Raw genomic sequence first — 13,208 nt, 5'->3', positions numbered from 1 at the left:
TAATTTATTACCAATTCTCAAATTCATACTAATACCATTCAAAGCGCCGGGTCCTGCGGGTTTTGGAGACCTCTTAGGAGCTCTCTCCACACCCACAGATTTTTTGTTCACTGCCTTCATGACCCCAATTGGGTGGTATGTCTTCCTCCACATGCCCTACGGCATCACCACGGGCAGCGAGGTCTTCCAGCGCTGCATGGAGCAATTGTTTGCTGGATACCCCTGTGACATCATCGTTGACGACATCCTCATCTTGGGCTGCACCATGGAAGAGCATGACCAGCGCCTACACCAGGTACTCCAGCGGGCTCGTGCCCTCAACCTCAAGCTCAACCCAGACAAATGCAGATTCAGGGTCACGGAAGTGGCATAGGTAGGCCACGTACTCACTAGCAAGGGCATCATGCCAGACCCGAACAAGGTCTCTGCTGTCATACAGATGCCCCTCCCGGCAGATCAACTGGCACTACAGCGCTTCCTGGGGATGACCAACTACCTGTCGAAGTTCCTCCCACAGTACAGCGAAACCACTGCACCCCTACGGCAGCTATTACACCAGGACTCTGAATGGTGTTGGCTGGACACACACAGAGCTGCTATCAACCGATTAAAGACCATGCTCACAAACCCTCCGGTCCTCCAGTACTTCGATGTGCATGATCCAGTTGTTCTTTCTGCTGATGCTTCACAAAATGGCCTTGGGGCTGTATGCCTCCAACACCGCAGACCAGTGGCGTTTGCATCCAGAGCCCTCACTGACACAGAAACCAGGTATGCACAGACTGAAAAAGAACTGTTGGCCCTTGTCTTTGCCTGCAACCGATTTCACAACTTCATCTATGGCCATCCTGTCACGATAGAGACTGATCATCAGCCACTCTTCACAATCCTGAAGAAGCCCATACACTCTGCCTCATCTAGCATACAAAGCATGATGCTCAAACTCCAGAGGTACAACCTGGATGTCATTAACAAACCAGGCAAGGAAATGTATGTTGCCGATGCATTGTCCAGAGCATTCCTGCCTTCCACTGACGCAGGCAGCACCGAGGACAATTTCAAAGTCATACTGTAGCTATGGAGGTCCTTCCCACCAAGCGAATAGAGGAGCTGTGTTTAGCCACAAGCACAGATGAGCTCTCCCAATGTCTTTCTGCAGTCATTCTCAATGGCTGGCCACCCTCATCCAGAGACTTGCCACACTGCCTGCGCCCTTTTTACTGCATGAGGGATGAACTCACCGTGTCTGACGGCATCATTATGCAAGGTCACTGCTTTGTTATCCCAGCTGAACTTCAGACGTCCTACACACAGCACATGCACCACGGTCATGCAGGCCTAGAGGCCACAAAGCGCAGGGCCCGAGAAACTGTATTTTGGCCCTCCATGTATGTGACATTGAACGGGCTGTCTTACTATGTGCCCCCTGCAACGTTCTACACCCACATCAGCCACGGAAGCCCATGCTGCGCCACGACATTCCGGATCTCCCATGGTCCATCCTTGCAGCTGACTTATTTGAATGGAGGGGAAAGGAGTATATGGTGCTCGTTGACTCTTACTCAGGCTGTTTTGAAATAAACTACCTGCCCAACACCACAAGCCTGATGGTAATCTCAAAACTAAAAAGGCACTTTGCAGCACTGTTAATCACTGATAACGCAATGTAGTTTAAGAGCAGAGAGTTCACAAAGTTCGTAAATACATGGGACTTCCAGCATATCACCAGCAGCCCACATTATCCACAGTCTAACGGGCTGGCAGAGCGGGCAGTCCGTTCTGCAAAACACCTAATGGAAAAATGTGCACGAGATGGCTCGGACATATAAGTTGCTCTGCTGAATCTGAGAAATACACCCAGAGATGGAGTGCCCTCCCCTGCACAGTGTCTGTTAGCATAACGCACCCATACAGTACTCCCAATAGCAAAGCAGCTTCTACAACCCAGAGTGGAGCCTCAGGTGCGCGACTGCATCAACAGGCGCAGAGCAAGTGTCAAGGCATCATATGACAGGTCGGCACATCGCCTGCCACCACTGTCCCCAGGCTAGCCTGTCCGTATGCAAACTTAACAAGGTTTCAACAGAGTAGCAGTAGTACAGAATCCTGCAGAATGTCCAAATAGCTATGTGGTGCAGTCTGAAAATGCCCTATACGAACGCAACCGCCTCCACCTGCTGAGTGTGGCTGAGGAGAACTCTACACAGCCGGGTCCATCAGTTCCTACCACTGCTGCAACCAATGTCAGTGGTGATTCACATCATTTGGACGATCCCATCCCAGAGACTATACCAGTGGCAGAGCCATCCCAAGATGTTGAGGACAGTCCTATGGGTTCTCAATACACCATCACTAGGTCTGGCCGTGTATCCAAACACAATCCCAAGTTCCAGGACTTTATCATATAGTCTTTCTTCTTTATCTTTGTCTTTGTTTAATATTGTTGCTTTAATTCATGCATGTTGTGTCCTTCCAGTTGAAAGGGGGATGTAGATTAATGCCGTGCATCTTGGGAGATGTAGTCTCATGGTATGACTCACTTCCGGTTACAAGGGTTTGGCAGGCAGTCTGTATTTGCCGGAGGCTGAATAAAGACGCACTTACTTCAAGCTGCAAAGGTGTCTATGAGTTGATTGATACGCACATCTACATTTCTTCTGCCTCCTCCGAAGTTCAGCTCACCCTTCCCCGTGTGAAGGTGGGTGCTTCATGTTGCCGATGCCGCAACAGCACACACAGGCAGTGGCAGCCGACAGGAGCAGGGAGCAGGATGCAGAGTAGGGAGAGCACCTCTGCTGGCCGGCGCCTCCCTGCTTTGCATCCCTCGCTGAGCGGGTTCCGCCATCCCTGACTGTGCTGAAAATTCTGCAGCACTCACATAATCATAGTGGTTGGTAAAATGTGTTCACTTCATTGCAACACAACCAGCATACAATCAATGGTAAATGAAATAAGGGAAGCACTGCAACTGCCAGTGAGTCAGTTTGGATTGGTAGTGGGTGTGGTTCTTCTATTTGAATTTTGAACTGTGCTGTCTTGAGCATGCTGGTGACCGAAGTTTTCAGAACTAGAGGTTGCATTGGATGATTCTCTATAAATGGCTAATTCCACTTCTATGGTGTGAAAATTAAAAACAATTAGGGGGAAATATACTAAGATGGGAATAAGACTTCACATGTTGCTATGGGCAACCAATCAGAATCTACTTATTTATTTAGCACCCTCTAGAACATAGTAGACAGGAACTGATTGGTTGCCCATAGCAACATCACATGTGAAGTCTTATTCCCATCGTAGTAAATTTCCCCCTTAATGTTATCTTATACTTGCATTCAAGTGCGTAACTACCATAGGTGCAAGGGGTGCAGCTGCTATGGGGCCCAGAGCTGCAGGGGGCCCATCTTTGCTGTTTAAGTAATATGTTTTACATATATTATCACTAGAGACCGGATTAAATGCATTTGCATATTTGCATATACATTTGCATATTTGTCCGATTTTCAGTAGTAATTGCATATTTCACCTAAATGTCCTGATTGTGCATATTTTTACTGTTTGCCGGAGGAACAATGAGCGTCGGCGGCTGAGCGTGGCCAGTACAACAGTATCCATTCCCCTTTTTCTGCTATCTGTAAGCCAACTCCTCTGACAGAAGAGCCCATCAGAGGAAAGGATTGAGCGAGGGCGGGGGGTGGGATGTGGGTGGAAGAGCTGATACACTGCTAAACAGTGCAGTGTGTAACATAAGCTCTTCCAGCTACATCCCACACCCGCCGCGTTGACAGGCTGCCCGCCTCTGCTGACACGCGGGAAATCATTGCGCGCCATGTGGGTGCTGGAAACCGGAGTCAGTGGCGCTTCTGAGCTACAGTAAACCACACAAGAGTGAGAGTGGGCCAACGGTGAGTGTTACTGGCACTTACAGTGCAGTAGAGTATTTGTGTCACTGCTGGGGGCATTATATCAATTTATCTGCTGGGGGCATTGGGGGAAATTTACCAATATGAAAAACCTAGTTTTTCGTATTGGTATTTCCCCTACGACTGCATACGACTGTTTCAGTCGTATGCAAAGTCGTGTTCCGGAGGGGAATGTACAAAGCAGTCATATACGACTGCTTTGTAACCTACCGATGTCGTAGGAATTCGTATTAGCTGGCCATATATACGGCCGCTAATACGAATTCGTACAGGCAGTCTGCACGGATCAGTCAGATCCGTGCAGGCTGCAGTGTGTAAAAAAAATAGAAAAATTAAATTAAAAAAAAAAAAACCAGCGTGGGGTCCCCCCCACAGCTGTAACCTCCACCAGGCTGAAGGCGCCGGGGCCGGTAATTAAAAATCAGGGAACCCGACAAATAGGGGTTCCCCGATTTTTAACAACCAGCCCCAGGCTCCTGCTCTGGGGCTGGTTCCCAAAATACGGGGACAAAATGAGTAGGGGTCCCCCGTATTTTAAGAACCAGCCCCAGGCAAAACCAGCCAGCAGGGTAATGCCACAGCCGGGGGGAGACTTTTTATACAAGTCCCCCCGGCCAAAGCATTAACCCTCTGACCAGTCAGCCTGGCCAGGGGCCCTGGGGGAGTGGGGACCCCCCCAATAAAGGGGTCCCCCCCTCCAGGACTTACCTGACCAGGCTGAAGCCTGGTGCTGTCCCCGATGCCCCTGGGCATCGGGCTGATGGAATGGTGTAAAAAAAAAGATTAAACTGTTGTTTTTTACTGTGGCACTACAAGTGCCAGCAAGCCTCCCCAGCAAGCTGGGACTTGGAGAACCACAAGTCCCAGCCTGCTGGGCATTAAAGGGCCCGCTGGCACTTCTAGTTCCACAGTTAAAAAAATAGTACACAAAACACACTGACACAAATTTTAAATAAAAGTTTAATACACACATCACACACACACTGATACTTACCTATCTTGATCACGTCGGTAGGTCGCTGGCTCCGGTGTCGGCGGCTCCGGGGTAGGCGTCCTTCTAGCCAATCAGGAGCCGCCTAGCGGCCAATCAGGAGCCAGTAAAGTCGGCTCCTGATTGGCTAGAATTCATTCTTAGTCCAGACGTCGAGGAGGACACATCTCTGAAGCTCTGAAAGTCCCGGAAGCCGGCAGCGTAAAGAAGAAGAAAGAAGAAAGAAGATAAAGAATTAAGCCCTGGAAAAGAAGACAGAAAACACAAGACCATCCATGGAGGACCTGGTGAGTAGGATTTCCTTCCACAGGTCCACCATGGATTTTCTTCAGACAGGACGCCTACCCCGGAGCCGCCGACACCGGAGCCGCCGACACCGGAGCCGCCGACACCGGAGCCAGTGACCTACCGACGGGATCAAGATAGGTAAGTATCAGTGTGTGTGATGTGTGTATTAAACTTTTATTTAAAATTTGTGTCAGTGTGTTTTGTGTACTATTTTTTTAACTGTGGAACTAGAAGTGCCAGTGGGCCCTTTAATGCCCAGCAGGCTGGGACTTGTGGTTCTCCAAGTCCCAGCTTGCTGGCACTTGTAGTGCCACAGTAAAAAACAATAGTTTAATCTTTTTTTTACACTTGAATCAGCCTGATGCCCACCGCCCAGGGGCATCGGGGACGGATCCGATATGATTTCCCGGCGGTCGGGATCCCGGCGGTCGGAATCCCGACACTGGAATCCCGACCGCCGAAATCCCGACAAGGGGGGGACATGGATCGCCCCCCCTTGCGGGCTCGCTGCGCTCGCCACGCAGCGGGCCCGGTGCCTCGCTACGCTCGGCACGCTATTTTATTCTCCCTCTATGGGTGTCGTGGACACCCACGGAGGGAGAAAGTTTCGGGATTTCGGCGGTCGGGATTCCAGTGTCGGGATTCCGACCGCCGGGATCCCGACCGCCGGGAAATTAACCGCATCCCATCGGGGACAGCACCAGGCTTCAGCCTGGTCAGGTAAGTCCTGGAGGGGGGGGACCCCTTTATTGGGGGGGTCCCCACTCCCCCAGGGCCCCTGGCCAGGCTGACTGGTCAGAGGGTTAATGCTTTGGCCGGGGGGACTTGTTTAAAAAGTCTCCCCCCGGCTGTGGCTTTACCCTGCTGGCTGGTTTTGCCTGTGGCTGGTTCTTAAAATACGGAGGACCCCTACTCATTTTGTCCCTGTATTTTGGGAACCAGCCCCAGAGCAGGAGCCTGGGGCTGGTTGTTAAAAATCGGGGAACAACAATTTGTCGGGTTCCCTGATTTTTAATTACCGGCCCCGGCTCCTTCAGCCTGGTGCTGGTTTCGGCTGTGGGGGGACCTCACGCCGTTTTTTTATTTATTTATTTTATTTTATTTATTTTTACACCGCAGCCTGCACGGATCTGACTGATCCGTACAGGCTAAAACGAGAATACAACAGGAAAATGGTGTTCTATTTTTCTGCCGTATTTTCGTGGACAAAAGCAGCTGTATTTTCTATACGGTTGCTTAGTAAATCAGGAACCACCATTCTTTTGAATGGTGATTTCTGTCGTATCCTAACGATGGTGTAGACATACGTATTTGTAAATACAAATACGAATGTTCCATCCCTAGGACTACGAATTGTTGTATTTTGGGGATAGAAAATCCTGAAAATACAAATTCGTAAAAAAAAGGTGTATTTCTCCCTACGAATACACCTTTTTTCTACGAATCCATATTAGTAAATTTCCCCCATTATATCAATTTATCTGCTGGGGGCATTATATCAATTTATCTGCTGGGGGTATTATATCAATTTATCTTCTGGGGGCATTATATCAATTTATCTGCTGGGGGCATTATATCAATTTATCTGCTGGGGGCATTATATCAATTTATCTGGAGGAGGCATTATATCAATTTATCTGCTGGGGGCATTATATCCATTTTTCTGCTGGGGGCATTATATCCATTTTACTGCTGGGGGCATTATATCAATTTATCTGCTGGGGGCATTATATCAATTTATCTGCTGGGGGCATTATATCCATTTATCTGCTAGGGGCATTATATTAATTTATCTGCTGGGGGCATTATTTCCATTTTTCTGCTGGGGGCATTATATCTATTTTACTGCTGGGAGCATTATATCCATTTTACTGCTGGGGGTATTATATCCATTTTACTGCTGGGGACATTATAAATATATATTTTACTGCTGGGGGCATTATAAATATATGTTTTACTGCTGGTCATATACTGCTTACTAATTGTAAAAAACTATAAATTACTAAATATTTTGTATTTTTTATTTTGCATATTTTGAAGATTTTCATGCATATTTTAAGTATTTTTCATGCATATTTGCATGCATATTTCAAGCTTTTTTTGTTGCATATAATCCTGTCTCTAATTATCACCATCAGTTACTAAATAGGGGGCCCTTACAAACTTTTGCTATGGGGAATATGAATATCTAGTTACACCCCTGCTTGCATTACAGTGCTGCAAAAAAGTTCCCTTTAGCTATGCTGAATGTATTTACTCATCAAGAGGGAAGTAATTAAGTACAATTTCAGCCTTTACCGCCTTTGATGCTTAGACAGACCAGGAACAAAACCATGCTAGTCTATCTCTAGTCTATCCTTGTCTTGCAGGCTATTAAATAAGGGCCTTGGTGTACTCTATTTTATTTAATCAAATTAAATCAAATCAAATTTTATTTGTCACATGCAAAAATCATAGTACAATATGTAGTGAAATCCTTTTTTTGGTACTTGTTTCCTAGCACGGCCACAACGATCTTGATCTGGGGCATCGCAGGTAGTCGGGTTCCCTGATTTTTAATTACCGGCCCCGGCTCCTTCAGCCTGGTGCTGGTTTCGGCTGTGGGGGGACCTCACGCCGTTTTTTTATTTATTTATTTTATTTTATTTATTTTTACACCGCAGCCTGCCCGGATCTGACTGATCCGTGCAGGCTAAAACGAGAATACGACAGGAAAATGGTGTTCTATTTTTCTGCCGTATTTTCGTGGACAAAAGCAGCTGTATTTTCTATACGGTTGCTTAGTAATTCAGGAACCACCATTCTTTTGAATGGTGATTTCTGTCGTATCCTAACGATGGTGTAGACATACGTATTTGTAAATACAAATACGAATGTTCCATCCCTAGGACTACGAATTGTTGTATTTTGGGGATAGAAAATCCTGAAAATACAAATTCGTAAAAAAAAGGTGTATTTCTCCCTACGAATACACCTTTTTTCTACGAATCCATATTAGTAAATTTCCCCCATTATATCAATTTATCTGCTGGGGGCATTATATCAATTTATCTGCTGGGGGTATTATATCAAATTATCTTCTGGGGGCATTATATCAATTTATCTGCTGGGGGCATTATATCAATTTATCTGCTGGGGGCATTATATCAATTTATCTGCTGGAGGCATTATATCAATTTATCTGCTGGAGGCATTCTATCAATTTATCTGCTGGGGGCATTATATCCATTTTTCTGCTGGGGGCATTATATCCATTTTACTGCTGGGGCATTATATCAATTTATCTGCTGGGGGCATTATATCCATTTATCTGCTGGGGGCATTATATTAATTTATCTGCTGGGGGCATTATATCCATTTTTCTGCTGGGGGCATTATATCTATTTTACTGCTGGGAGCATTATATCCATTTTACTGCTGGGGGCATTATAAATATATATTTTACTGCTGGGGGCATTATAAATATATGTTTTACTGCTGGTCATATACTGCTTACTAATTGTAAAAAACTATAAATTACTATATATATTTTTATTTTGCATATTTTGAAGATTTTCATGCCTATTTTAAGTATTTTTCATGCATATTTGCATGCATATTTCAAGCTTTTTTTTGTTGCATATAATCCTGTCTCTAATTATCACCATCAGTTACTAAATAGGGGGCCCTTACAAACTTTTGCTATGGGGAATATGAATATCTAGTTACACCCCTGCTTGCATTACAGTGCTGCAAAAAAGTTCCCTTTAGCTATGCTGAATGTATTTACTCATCAAGAGGGAAGTAATTAAGTACAATTTCAGCCTTTACCACCTTTGATGCTTAGACAGACCAGGAACAAAACCATGCTAGTCTATCTCTAGTCTATCCTTGTCTTGCAGGCTATTAAATAAGGGCCTTGGTGTACTCTATTTTATTTAATCAAATTAAATCAAATCAAATTTTATTTGTCACATGCAAAAATCATAGTACAATATGTAGTGAAATCCTTTTTTTGGTACTTGTTTCCTAGCACGGCCACAACGATCTTGATCTGGGGCATCGCAGGTAAAATAATTGCGTCAGTCGCATCGCATGCGGGCTAAAAAATCGCATGCGATGCGACCGACGCGATGCCCACGATTTCCCATAGGGAACACTGTCAAATGCCTCAATTTAACCAAATCAACATAGGGAACAATGTTAAATGGGCCAGAGACCCCAAAAAACCTCCCTGACCAGTGAAATGGCCCCCCAAAAATAGTAAATGCCACCCCACGATCAACGTGAACCCGAAGCGTGGCGAGCGCAGCGAGCCCGCGAGGGGCGGCGGTACGCGTCCTCCGACCCTTTCATACCCCCACTATCCACGTCGGCGTGGAGTTGAGAATAGATAGTGTGGCGAGCGCAGCGAGTCACTGAGCCCGAAGCGTGGCGAGCGCAGTGAGCCCCGCAAGGGGACGCGGATACCTTCACCGGTAAATGCGTCCCTTCGCGGGCTTCACAGGTATCCGCGTGCGCTCGCCACGCTTCGGGCTTGGTGGCTCGCTGCGCTCGCCACACTATCTATTCTCAACTCCACGCCGACGTGGATAGTGGGGGTATGAAAAGGTCGGAGGACGCGTACCGCCGCCCCTCGCGGGCTCGCAGCGCTCGCCACGCTTCGGGTTGACGTTGATCGTGGGGTGGCGTTAACTATTTTTGGGGGGCCATTTAACATTGTTCCCTATGTTGATTTGGGTAAATTGAGGCATTTTACATTGTTCCCTATGGGAAATCACGGGCCTCGCGTCGGTACCATCGTATGCTTTTTTTGGCCGCATACGATGTGACTGACGCGATTTTGACTTTTTCAATGCATTTCAATGGGAAATCGCGGGCATCGCGTCGGTCGCATCGTAGACCATTAAAAATTACCTGCGATGCCCGCGATTGTGGCCGTGCTAGGAAACAAGTACAGATGGGTCTTTTGCCATCCTTGCTGGCGGGTCGCCAGAACGTACGCGCTGGCGACCCGCCAGCAGCCTCGCCAGCGAGGAGACTGAGACGCGCGTGCGTCTCACGCGCACGCGCGTCTCAGTCTCCGTCGCTAGCGCGACGGAAACCCTGTCCGTCTCCGCCTCAGGGAGACGGACAGGGCTAGGGGGGTTAGTGGGGGGTGCGGGCAGGCGGCGGGGACCCCGGGTTACCGCCGGCAAGCCGGCGGGGACCCGGGGGAACGCATCGAAGCGCCGTCGGAAGGGGACGCGCGCGCCTCTCGTGCGCGCGCGTCCGCTTCTCACCGTCGCCATGGCGCTGGCGGGGGATGGCGGCTGGCGACGCCAGCGCCATCCCCTGCAAAGATGGGACAAGACCCATCTGTACCCTTTTTTTATACAACTGTCCAACGTTACGATAAAGTACTGTAGATCGACTGAGGAAGAGTGTAGAGAGAATGTGTCGGGTAGGTTCAGAAGGAAAGAAGAAAGTCCCGGTACTAGTAGGGTCTGGTTGAGGGCTCTAATGGCCTGCGGGAAGAAGCTCCTTTCCCATTTCCCTGACCGCAACAGAGATAATAGTTCATTGTTGGGATGGCTGAGGTCATTCATTATCTTCCTGGCTTTGGTCCGGCATCGCTTGTTGTTTATAGTGTCCAGGTCTGGGACACTATATATAATCAGGTATCAGATTATCAAACATACTAAACAGGAGGGATACCCAATATGTAAAACTGATTATTTATGTTATTATTAGCAAAATTTAGCTATATTCAGTTTTGCATTTAAAAAAATGATTTTAAGGTTTTTATTCCTTAAATGGTCTGCTACTTGTCCCCAGGACAACAATTTAGGGAATATTTGTCTAAGCCTGTGAAGAATTACTACAACCTTCTTTATCCCCACACCGCATGTTTTATCTGACAGCTCTTTTCTCTTCAAATGGATGGACCACACTGTCTTGTTTTTACATTCATGTGAACTGAGTCTCATCATTTTTCTCTATTTCCCAGGGAAAAAGAGGAAGAGCATGTGGTCCATCCATTTAAATTGAAAGGGAATTCCAATTCCCAGCCAACAAATATTTCATTAAAAATATTTGAACAGGAGAAGATATGTCACTATTCACCCATCTCCCACTGGACACATCTTAATTTCACCAAGGAGAAATGTGCAGTTATTGAAAGTTTATTACCAGGTCTCTTTTTTGTTTTATTAGGACATTCTGGAGAAATACGACATATCCTATTGATTGAGCCGTCTGGTTTTAACATTGATGTCAAACATACAGCAAATGCTGGTCAATCAATGCTGCAATATTAGTAGATTTCTGTCCTTTTACAAATGATGTAGAGAACATAAGTGTACCTACCAGCACTTTATTTTATATATTGAGAAATATGCAGAGCTTGCAATGACCACATATGTTAGAGACATCCATCGTCCATCAATGATTATGAGCGATGTAAAACTTTACAGGTCATTAGGATGAATAAAAATGTTTGCCTGCCAATTTTCACACCAATTTTGACAAATTCACTTGGCACTCAAAGGGTTAAGAGTATGGCTGTACCTCCCTTTTTTTTATAAACCAAAACCATTGGTTAAGTAACTGAGCTGATCATTATTTGAGTAATCTGCTAGTATGCCTACATACAGATGTATCCTCCTACATCTAGCCTGAATAAACCATACAGATGCATGGCATGAGTGAGCTGACAGGTAACTCCACTGGTGTCATGCGTCTTTTATTGACAAAAATGCTTCTTAGTTGCAATGTCATACATCTAGGTAGAACCATGAGACTGCACTGATTTATTTTATTTACAACTCTTATACAGCTGGTCTTATCCCGCCAGCCGTCGGAAGGAGGCGCATGCACGAGAAGCTTGCGCGCCCCATTCTTGCAGAGCTCCTCCAGGGTCGCCGTCACGTCGCCGCCCCATTCCCACGCCTGCCCCAACCTCCCTGCACCCCCCCTAACCCTGCCCATATCACTGAAGCAGAGACGGGCAGGGTCCCTCCACCCAGCCGCCGATAAACTGTGACGTGTGTGCGCCTGAGACGCATGCACGTCCTAGTCTGATGGAGTCCATCTCCGCTGGAGCTTGCAGGCGGGGACGTTCTGGTGAGCGCTGGTCACATCTGATACCTCATCTCTACATAGAACTATTTTGTCACAACAGGCACCATTTTAGATATACCACTCCTTTAGGTGTGTGGTCATGCTTTGATATGGGCATGCCTTGTGCGGATGAACGCACACCAAGACATGCGTACTATACGTACGACCACACTCCCCAGAGAGGTATATCTATTATGCAAGTGAGTCTGTTAACGAAGCATAAAGGAACTTGATGTGGAAAAACGGCAGCCTCCAAAATAAGTATACAGTACGTGGTAGACTACCACACTCTCTCCTACCTGTTATTGTACTTTCTGGAAAATACATAAGTAGCAACAGAACACTGGCATCCCGACCACCAGGATGCTGAACACATCCCCTACAACAAGTTTATAAATAACTAGCTGAAGTTCCTGGCGCATGCATGTCGAGGCGCTCGTGCACCCCATTCTCAGCAATGGACATGCGAGCATGTGAGGCGCTCGTGTGTCCACGTCTCATCTGCTGGATTGCCATCCAGCAGAAACCTGTGGATGATGATGTGGCGGCAAGGATGAGAACAGCCCCATCTGTATGTGGTTTAAAATGAACCAAGGGCACTACATGCTGTGTAATGTGAATAAGATTGTGCTAATGTAAATGAGTCCCGCCACATCAAATAAATGGTCACTGGACCCTTTGGACCTATTACATTACTCTTGCAGATAACTGCTTCAATAGGCCTGCTCACTACATACTGTATACAGATGTTTTCTTATGTATCGTTTTGTTTGCTCATCCACCAAAATGATAGAGTAGTAATTTCCCTGGGATGTAACTTTTGAATATTGCTCTCGCCCTGCCCAAGACCTCAATAAATTTACTGACTGTAGATTTGTGATTAACAATATTATACTGTATTACGCTAAGTTTTCTCTGTCGAATAAGTA

Source organism: Crinia signifera, chromosome 9, assembly GCF_055691185.1.
Source record: "Crinia signifera chromosome 9, ASM5569118v1, whole genome shotgun sequence".
Taxonomy (NCBI): Eukaryota; Metazoa; Chordata; class Amphibia; order Anura; family Myobatrachidae; genus Crinia; species Crinia signifera.
This window is presented reverse-complemented; position numbering follows the sequence as displayed.